Raw genomic sequence first — 8237 nt, 5'->3', positions numbered from 1 at the left:
GAGAGCGGCCTGGGCTGTGGCCGGGGGGGAGCGGTGAGTCGTGGGCTGCGGGCCCGGGTGCTGTGGGTTGGAAACGCGCAGGGAGCCTGGCGGAGGGGCGCGGGCTGGAGCGGGGGCGCGCTCCCGCGGGCCGGCTGCCAGGAGACACCGGGGCTGGGAGGTCAGAAGCCCCCTCGCCGTGTCCTGGACTTCCCGGGCCAGGGGGTCCCTGCACCTTGGAGACCCCTGCCATCCCAATGCCTGAGCTCCCCATCTCTAGCAGCCTGACCTCCTCTGAGCTCCCCCTGAGCCCCCGCGGTGGAGTGGGTCTCCCGGCATGGGAGGGGGCTCACCCATCCACGCCCGCACGCGCCCTGCCACGCTGTCCCCGCGGCCGCGTGACGAAACTCGCCACAGGGAGGACACCCAAGATGGCTGCCGCGGGGACAGGCCACGGCGGGGACTGGCGCGAGCGATTGCTAGGTGGTCCGGTGGCACCGACCCCCACGCCCCTCAAGCTCCTAGCTCCTGGCTTCTCCTCCTGGCGCAGAGGGGGGGCTCGGAGATCAGAGACCACCTGGCCCCTGTCCTAGGACTCGCAATCTAGTAGGGAAGAGAAAATGGGAAAAGGTAATGGGAACAGGAGTGATCCTGCCCGCATCTTCCATTTCCGTGCTGAACGCCTGAGCTTTCCCAACTTGTCACGAACCTCTAACCTTCTCAGAATGACAGTAGACACAATGCCTACCAAGAGTTTGCAGGTGATTCAGGTCCATCTACTTTTACATTCCTCCAGCCCCATGAGGTACTTGGCCTTGCCTTCCTAATCCAGATGGGGAAGGAAACTGGGGCTCAGAGAGGTTGTGTCACCTGCCTAAAGTCACACAGTTGGTCATCTGTAGTCTCAGCTTACATGTTACTTCCTCAGAGATGCTCTCCCTTGGCTGTGTTGTTTGAAATTGCCCCTTCATGCACACATCCTCTGTTAGATTACCCCTGTGATTTTTTCCTTAAGAGAATTTGTCACCAGTTGAAATTAACTGTTTACTTGCTTGTTTGATTCTCTGCTTGTGGTCAGGGCCTCTGTTTGTCTTGCTCCTCTCTCTGTTCCCTGCACCCGGGAGACCCTCACTGAATATTTGTTGAGTGCCTGAATGAGAAAGCTCAGTATGAGTGACTTCAGAGCTCGGGCACTTAACCACTCCATGGGCAACTGCTTTCTGAAGCCCCATGGCATTTTGTTTTTACTTTTCTCAAAGTCATAATCTCTCTTCTGCCTCACCTTCTAGATTTTTACTTGCGTGTCTCCAGCTTTTCTCTTCCTTTGCCCATCCCCAGTTTGCTGAGCTGCTTCCATGTTCCAGGCACTGTAATAGGTGCAAGGTGGGTATACAGGTAAATAAGAAGACTTTGCAGCTCTTGTGGTGCTGAACTTGCCATGTAAGAGCTGTAAGCTGAGAGGGAAATCTGGGAGGATGAGTGGAGGCTCCACCAGGAGGTTCTGGGACCTCAAGCAGCTCCTTTCTCCCCTCAGGACTGCAGTTGTCTAGTTTGCAAAAAATGATGGTGTTTGGAGAGGAGGATATATCGGTTTCTGTCCAGCTCTAACATATGATTGCTTTAAGTATGTATTCAAGGGTTTGCTTGAGCAGGCAAGCATTTAAGTCCCATGGGCTTCCAGGAAAGGGATGTCTGTGCTTGCAGTTGTCAGAGAAGAAGCTGTATAGCAAGGGGTAGATGTAATTCAGGATCAGGAAAATATTTAGAATGTTTTTAATATTCGGTAAAAGTTTTATGAAATCCCATGTGGATGAGTATAGAAAGATGTTGTCAGAGGGAGGGGACCCCTTCCCCCTCCTCACTTCCTGCAGAGGAAGCTGAGAAGACAACCAGAGCAGCAGTGATCCTTAGAGCAGATCCATCATAAAACTTCTTTGTTCTCTGATGCTTTAGAATGAAATACGGCATCTTCATCCTACTAAGCAAGCCGTGGTTAGATGCATTCGGTTGGAGTATAATTGTGAATAGAACCAACCTTTTGTTTGAGGTTAAAGGTGAGAAATCAGCACTAAGTCATTTTTTTAAAAGGCTGACTCTTGCCTAGACAGTGAAAAATTATTGTCAGAATACATATCAAACCTATACTTAATTATACAAAGTTCAAAGTTATTAAGTTTTTAGTTAACTGCTATTACTTTGTGAAATGTTTTCATACACAGTATATATAATCTGTTACTTGATTCTTTAAAGTAGGTGGGAAAATATTCAACTGAATATGTCCAAAATACTACAGTTCGGGAGTACTGTATTATTTTTACAGGCTGATACCACCATCTCAAGTAAAAACTAATAGAATTTTTTTTAAAAAATGGATAAGAACTTCACTCATCATAAGAAATTGATTAGGAAACCCAAAGTTGATCTTGAGGTTCACCAGAGTATGAACAATGATTGTATTGTTACCTGGGTGTTTTAAAGTTCATAGAAGAATGGGATCTGCCATGTGGATGGGGAGTGGAGGCAGGGAGTATGGTGGCAGGGAGACAGACAGAAGGCAGTCATTCCCCATGGCTTCCTGATTCTACTACACAGGCCCCATGTCTCCATGCAGACCTGTCCCTGGAATAGAGGAGGGTATGCCACAGAAAGCCATTGCTGAGTGGAAATGCCCTTTGAAAGAATCTGCTTCTTAGCACAGGATTCAACTTTCTGTAGCCGCTCCGCGGCATGTGGGATCTTCCCGGACCGGGGCACGAACCCGTGTCCCCTGCATCGGCAGGCGGACTCTCAACCACTGCTCCACCAGGGAAGCCCCTCTGATCTATAATTTGATCTCTTGTGTGGCCATGCCCATAAGAAAGAAATGCTGTGTGTGGATGACCATCACAAAGCCAAATTAGGAAACGTGTGCCTTCAATGAACGTGATTGCCCTTGCCAGACACATCACTTCTGACCCCGCAAGGGTCAGAAGTGGGGTATAAAGTCAGGCCGAACTGCCTTCTTGGGCATGGCACTTGATTTCTCTGAGTAACTCTGCAAAGTAGGGGGAAATTTCTTAGAGAGGTGAAGTGAGAATTTAGCAGTCTAGTAACGCGTGGAACACCCTGTGTCTGGCACACAATGGGTGCTCAGCCATGTCCCCCTATAGTGACTTTGATAGGGTATGTCACACCTCTCTGGCCCTAACTAAATAAACCAAGAGCAACCAGACTCTTTTTCAACTCTTTCAAATGCAGTAAACAACTGCATTATGTTAGTTAAAACATAACTAACAATAAGTTTCCAGTTTAATAATTTAATTATCGTTGTTAATCTTTAGCCAGGGTTAAAGGTCTTTCTTACCAAGTCCCTGAGAAAGCACATTCCCTGCTAGTTTGTTTTCTGTGAAGTTTTGGAAAATTCTTCTTTTTTTCCAGTAGTTAAGCATTTTCTTGGCATGTAGCTAAACATAAGTTTGAAATAAAGCTTATCTCAGAGAAAATCCTTTTTCTTAGGCATCACCTTCAGGAAGCCAAGTGCCATTCTATTCCCCACCCTCCCCCCACCACCAACCCCACCAATACTACCAGCCACTGTGTTTCTGTGCAGGACTTGAGCCAATGAGGGCAGGAGATTCCTTGCTTGGAGAATGACATGTTAGTAATGACCCTACCTTTGTTTAGCCCTTTACACTTAATAAAGGTCAATAAAGCCCTCTTGCACACCTCAGTTTCCTAATCCTTCCAACTGTGTCAGCCAACTCTCATCGCCATCTTACAGACGAGAAAATTGAGGTTCAGAGAGGTGAGATGACTTACCCAGTGACATGCTTAGAAAGGAAGAGACAGAGTCAGGACTCTAATCCAGATTGCAGTGGTTCAAGTCCAGTTCTCAATTCCGTGGGTTGTCAGGGTAGGTACTCAGCAGACCAGGCTACAGGGCAGGGAGCCTTCCTCGACAGGACCCAGCCAGCAACCAGCCTGAGTGGCCATGGAGTCGTCTAAATATTTCTGTTGCCCCTGAAAGAGGGTAAGAATCTTCCCTTAACTGGTAGGGCATTTGGTTATTTATCTATAAGTTTTATATCCTTTCCCACATAGTGTTTCCCAAACTTAGCTGATCATAGGATCCCCTGGTGTATTTCTTCAGGATCACCTTCCTAGGCTCCACCCCCGCTTTACTGAATCAGGAAAGCTGCTTTCCAGGTCAGAACCACCTCCCCAGGGAGCAGGGGTTCCGGAGCCAGGTAATAAAACGTCACACTCTGGCAGCACCGCTTCCTTGTAACCAAACCCTTATGAGGGTTGGATGGGGTGATATAAGGAGGGCTCTTGGGATACGTGGTTCTTAAACATTAGTGTTATTATTAAACAGCATCCTAATTTTGCTGATAAAGATGCAGAAACTTGGGGCAGTGGGATAATGTGTACAAGGTCACAGAGTCGTCGGTGGAGCTGGCATTGGAACTCAGGTCTGTTGCCTCCACAAGCATAAGCCCCTAACCACTACACACCCCTTCCCTCATCACCTCCATCGGGGGATTCCAGGTTACAGGGCAGTTAGGGAGGTGCGGCTTGGAGCCAGAAATTCAAGTTCCACTAACCAACTGGTTCAGTAAAGTTATTTGGCAATGAAACTGATCACCGTTGTCTAATTGGAGCAGACTGTTTACCAGCCGTGAAGGCTTGTATGTGGTGGGAAGTGGTCCTGGGCCTCTGAGTCAGAGGGTGGTCCTCGCCCTTGCATAGCTGTGCACTGACTGTGTAACATCTAACCTAAAAGGGAGACAGTATTGCCCTCCCAGAATTGGTGATGAAGGTTGTGATATGACTTAAATAATGACTTGAAAAAAGATGGAGTTAAGTACCATTTCCAGTAGGCCTATAATGTGTAATACATTATTATGACTAGAGAATCCTGGTCATGGCACTCATTTTGGCTTTAAAAGCTTATAAATTCTGTGGCTGAGTTATTGTGGATGTTAAACCAGGTTTACTTCACTGAAATAATAGATATTTTTGAAAAGTGTATACAGATTTGGATATGAGAATCATTCATATCACAGTCTTCAATCAGGTTTACCCAGGTTAGTGATCTGATAACTCAGTTGAAGACTGCATGGACAGAGGTGGGTGATGTCCACCCGTAATAAGCTCTATATGAGAAGGGTGTCGATAAGTACATTTGGGGAAATTTAGGCTGTATTCATTAGAATGTGTTTGCCTTTCAGTTTATTTACCGCATGTTGGGTCTTTCCAAATCCAGGGCCAAGCCAGTGCTGGGGTATAGGAGAGGCCTTCAGTGCATATTGAATGCATATATTAATTTTGTTTATGAATGAATGCATAAAGAAAACTTGGAGAAATTCATTTTGATGAGTTTTGATGAGGCTTCATGATACTATACTTACCCAAAACCCCTTAGCCAAGAGATTGAATTTTAGCAGGATTTTTTTTCCCTCTAAGAGATTATTTCTATCCCCTTTGAGGGGTTAATTAATGTATTAACGTATATAATCTGTAAAATAATATCTTTAGGAATGACTCATTTAAATGCAAACTAATGCTATAATTATTAAGGGCCCCAGATAGCTGTCATTCTTAGTTTATTGATTTTGTCTTTAGGTAACAAAGCCTTAACTTTATTTCTTTTTTTTTTTTTTTGCAGGTGCCGTCCTTATTCTTTTGTCTCTGTTTTTTCTTTTTTCTTTTGCCCTACCCAGGTACGTGGGGAGTTTCTTGCCTTTTGGGAGCTCTGAGGTCTTCTGCCAGCCTTCAGTAGGTGTTCTGTAGGAGTTGTTCCACGTGTAGATGTATTTCTGGTGTATCCGTGAGGAGGAAGGCGATCTCCACGTCTTACTCTTCCGCCATCTTCCCCCGTCTCCTCTGCATCACTCAACTTTATTTCTTAGTGTAAGTGATGTCAGTCACTACAGAAATTTTTTTTTTTGAATCCCACTTTTTTTCTCATACAAAAAAATATTTTCATACCTTTACAATCCAAATTTTTCTTTGAAATCATTCATTTAAAAAAAAGATTCTTAAGTCAGAATTAACACCTCAGTTGGTCAAGTGTCAAAAAGCAACATTATAGGGTATTCCTGGTGGCGCAGTGGTTGAGAGTCCGCCTGCCGATGCAGGGGACGTGGGTTTGTGCCCCGGTCTGGGAAGATCCCACATGCCGCGGAGCGGCTGGGCCTGTGAGCCATGGCCGCTGAGCCTGCGCGTCTGGAGCCTGTGCTCTGCAACGGGAGAGGCCACTGAGGCCCCCCTACCGGAAAAAAAAAAAAAAAAAGGCAACATTATAACTATTTACATATGCAGAGACCTCCTTTCACAGGTTGGTTCCTGTTAACGCCTCTGTTCCAGAATCTTCCAACCTCCTTTGCTTCTCTACACCCCCTATTCCATCATTTCTTCAGGTCATGGAAACTGAGTTTGTTGAACATCAGAAATCTACTGATATGATTGTGTGTAAACCATGACATTCCACAGTTGACCATCTGCAGCTATTCAGTCAGCTGGTCACTGGTTAGTAAATTTCTCCTTGGGAAGCTCTTCACTTAATCAATCTGTAGCTGTGATGTTTCCACCTTTCCTGTCTCTCCTTCTATAGCCTCTCTAAATTTCTGAAGATATTTCCGCCCTTCTGCATAACTGTCAAAGCCTCAGATAGACGTGGCAGAGAGAAGATCCTCCCACTGATGTCTTCTGAGTCCGTCCATGGCATCTTTCACTTGCATGGCTTGTTGTAAAGCTAATACACTTGCACTTCCTTGAACACATTGTTTGGTGTCCCGTGCAGTCTGTCCCTTGGAGGTGTGGCATTTTCCCTTATCCCTGCCACCCCTGAAATTGGACGATATATACATATATGTATGTGTATATACATATATATACCTTGTTCTCTGAAACTTTCTTTTGAGCCATTGTGGCTTTGCAATCGTCCACATGGTCCCCAGTATCATTGCTAGGGCTGTACAGCAGAATGACTTACCCAGTCTATTTTGCAGAAATTCTTAGCTGAGAACACTTGTTCTAAACTGTCACCATACATTGTCATGGAATACTGTCAGAACTACGTGGTCAGTGGTGCTTAAGAACTCTCTGGAAAGGTATCTGATCTTTGACCAATGTCAACCTTGGTGAGGAGACAGAGAGGAAAGTCCAGGAACCACAAGGTCAGGGATGGCTGTGCTCTTCATGCATAAACCAGACAGTGGGGAAACCAAATCAATTTCTTCCTCTACCACCCCTGGGACTTCACTTCCTTTCCACGAAGGTGCCCGCGGTGGCCCCAGCCCCACGGCCTGGCCTGCTGCTCGGTACCGAGTGTGTGGGGTGGATGACCCCAAAGCGCAGACCCCGGCAGCCGGTGGGCGCCCTGGATGCTGCAGGTCGCCGACCAAGTGACCAGCCCACCAAGCCCTGGCGATGAGGCAGGTAGGAAGGTGATGTACCCCAGGGACCCCCGCATAGCAACCAAGGCCATGGGGGTGCCTTGGCCCCGGAGGCCGCTACTGGGTCAGGAGCCCCAGCCGTGGCCCCCTGCGTCTTGGCTGGATGTGCAGAGCTGCTCCCAGGTCCACAACTGGAGGGAGACCAGTGATTCAGGGCAGCAGCGCCTGGATGCACTGTTTTTTTAGTGCAAAATAAATATTTTTTTTGAAAACTGGACCCCTAATTATAGAAACTGGTTATTTTTTTAGAGTGGGAAAAAAGTGAAAACTGTTCCTGGGCTTGAAGGCTGGTGAGTGAAAATGCTTGTCTAATTGGAACATGGGAGTCCTAGTCAATAATTAAAATTTTATCTGGTTTGAGATCAGCTGTCTTTGTAAGAATGTTCGTATGGTATTCCTGATTAGCCTTATGGTTTTGAAATTGGCGGGGGCAGGACAGGCTCTGAAGTCTAGTTGGTATTACTTACGCCAGTATAGAGTTCTACTAAAATCCTTTTTTTTTTTGTGGTACACGGGCCTCTCTCTGTTGTGACCTCTCCCATTGTGGAGCACAGGCTCCGGACGTGCAGGCTCAGCGGCCATGGCTCACAGGCCTAGCCACTCTGCGGCATGCGGGATCTTCCTGGACTGGGGCACGAACCCGTGTCCCCTGCATCGGCAGGCGGACTCTCAACCACTACGCCACTAGGGAAGCCCACAAAATCCTTTTTAAAAATTTTTGTTTATTTATTTTTATTGAAGTATAGTTGATTTACAATGTTGTGTTAGTTTCAGGTGTACAGTAAAAGTAATACAGATATATATATATATATATATATA

General features: G+C 46.4%; 1 protein-coding gene and 1 pseudogene across 8 annotated transcripts in view; one reads left to right on the top strand and one right to left on the bottom strand.

The window, feature by feature from the left end:
* The first annotated feature begins 6 nt into the window (after positions 1-6).
* SFXN1 (sideroflexin 1) overlaps positions 7-8237 on the top strand; it is a 52247-nt gene continuing 44016 nt past the window's right edge. For 3 of the 8 annotated variants that reach the window (XM_024753389.1, XM_024753393.1, XM_024753394.1), the window contains exons 1-2: positions 7-33; positions 1269-1362. The gene's annotated coding sequence lies outside the window, so the exon portion shown is untranslated. Of the gene's footprint in view, positions 34-1253; positions 1375-5827; positions 5872-6400; positions 6490-8237 lie in introns of those variants that run through there. The other 5 variants (XM_024753395.1, XM_024753390.1, XM_024753396.1 and 2 more) reach the window with 5 other exon arrangements.
* LOC112405084 (nuclear transcription factor Y subunit beta-like) lies at positions 6382-7450 on the bottom strand (annotated as a pseudogene).

The sequence above is a fragment of the Neophocaena asiaeorientalis genome, unplaced genomic scaffold, assembly GCF_003031525.2.
Source record: "Neophocaena asiaeorientalis asiaeorientalis breed wild unplaced genomic scaffold, Neophocaena_asiaeorientalis_V1.1 scaffold268, whole genome shotgun sequence".
Lineage (NCBI taxonomy): Eukaryota > Metazoa > Chordata > Mammalia > Artiodactyla > Phocoenidae > Neophocaena > Neophocaena asiaeorientalis.
The sequence above is the reverse complement of the archived record's forward strand: the minus strand, read 5'-3'. Positions and strand labels throughout refer to the sequence as shown.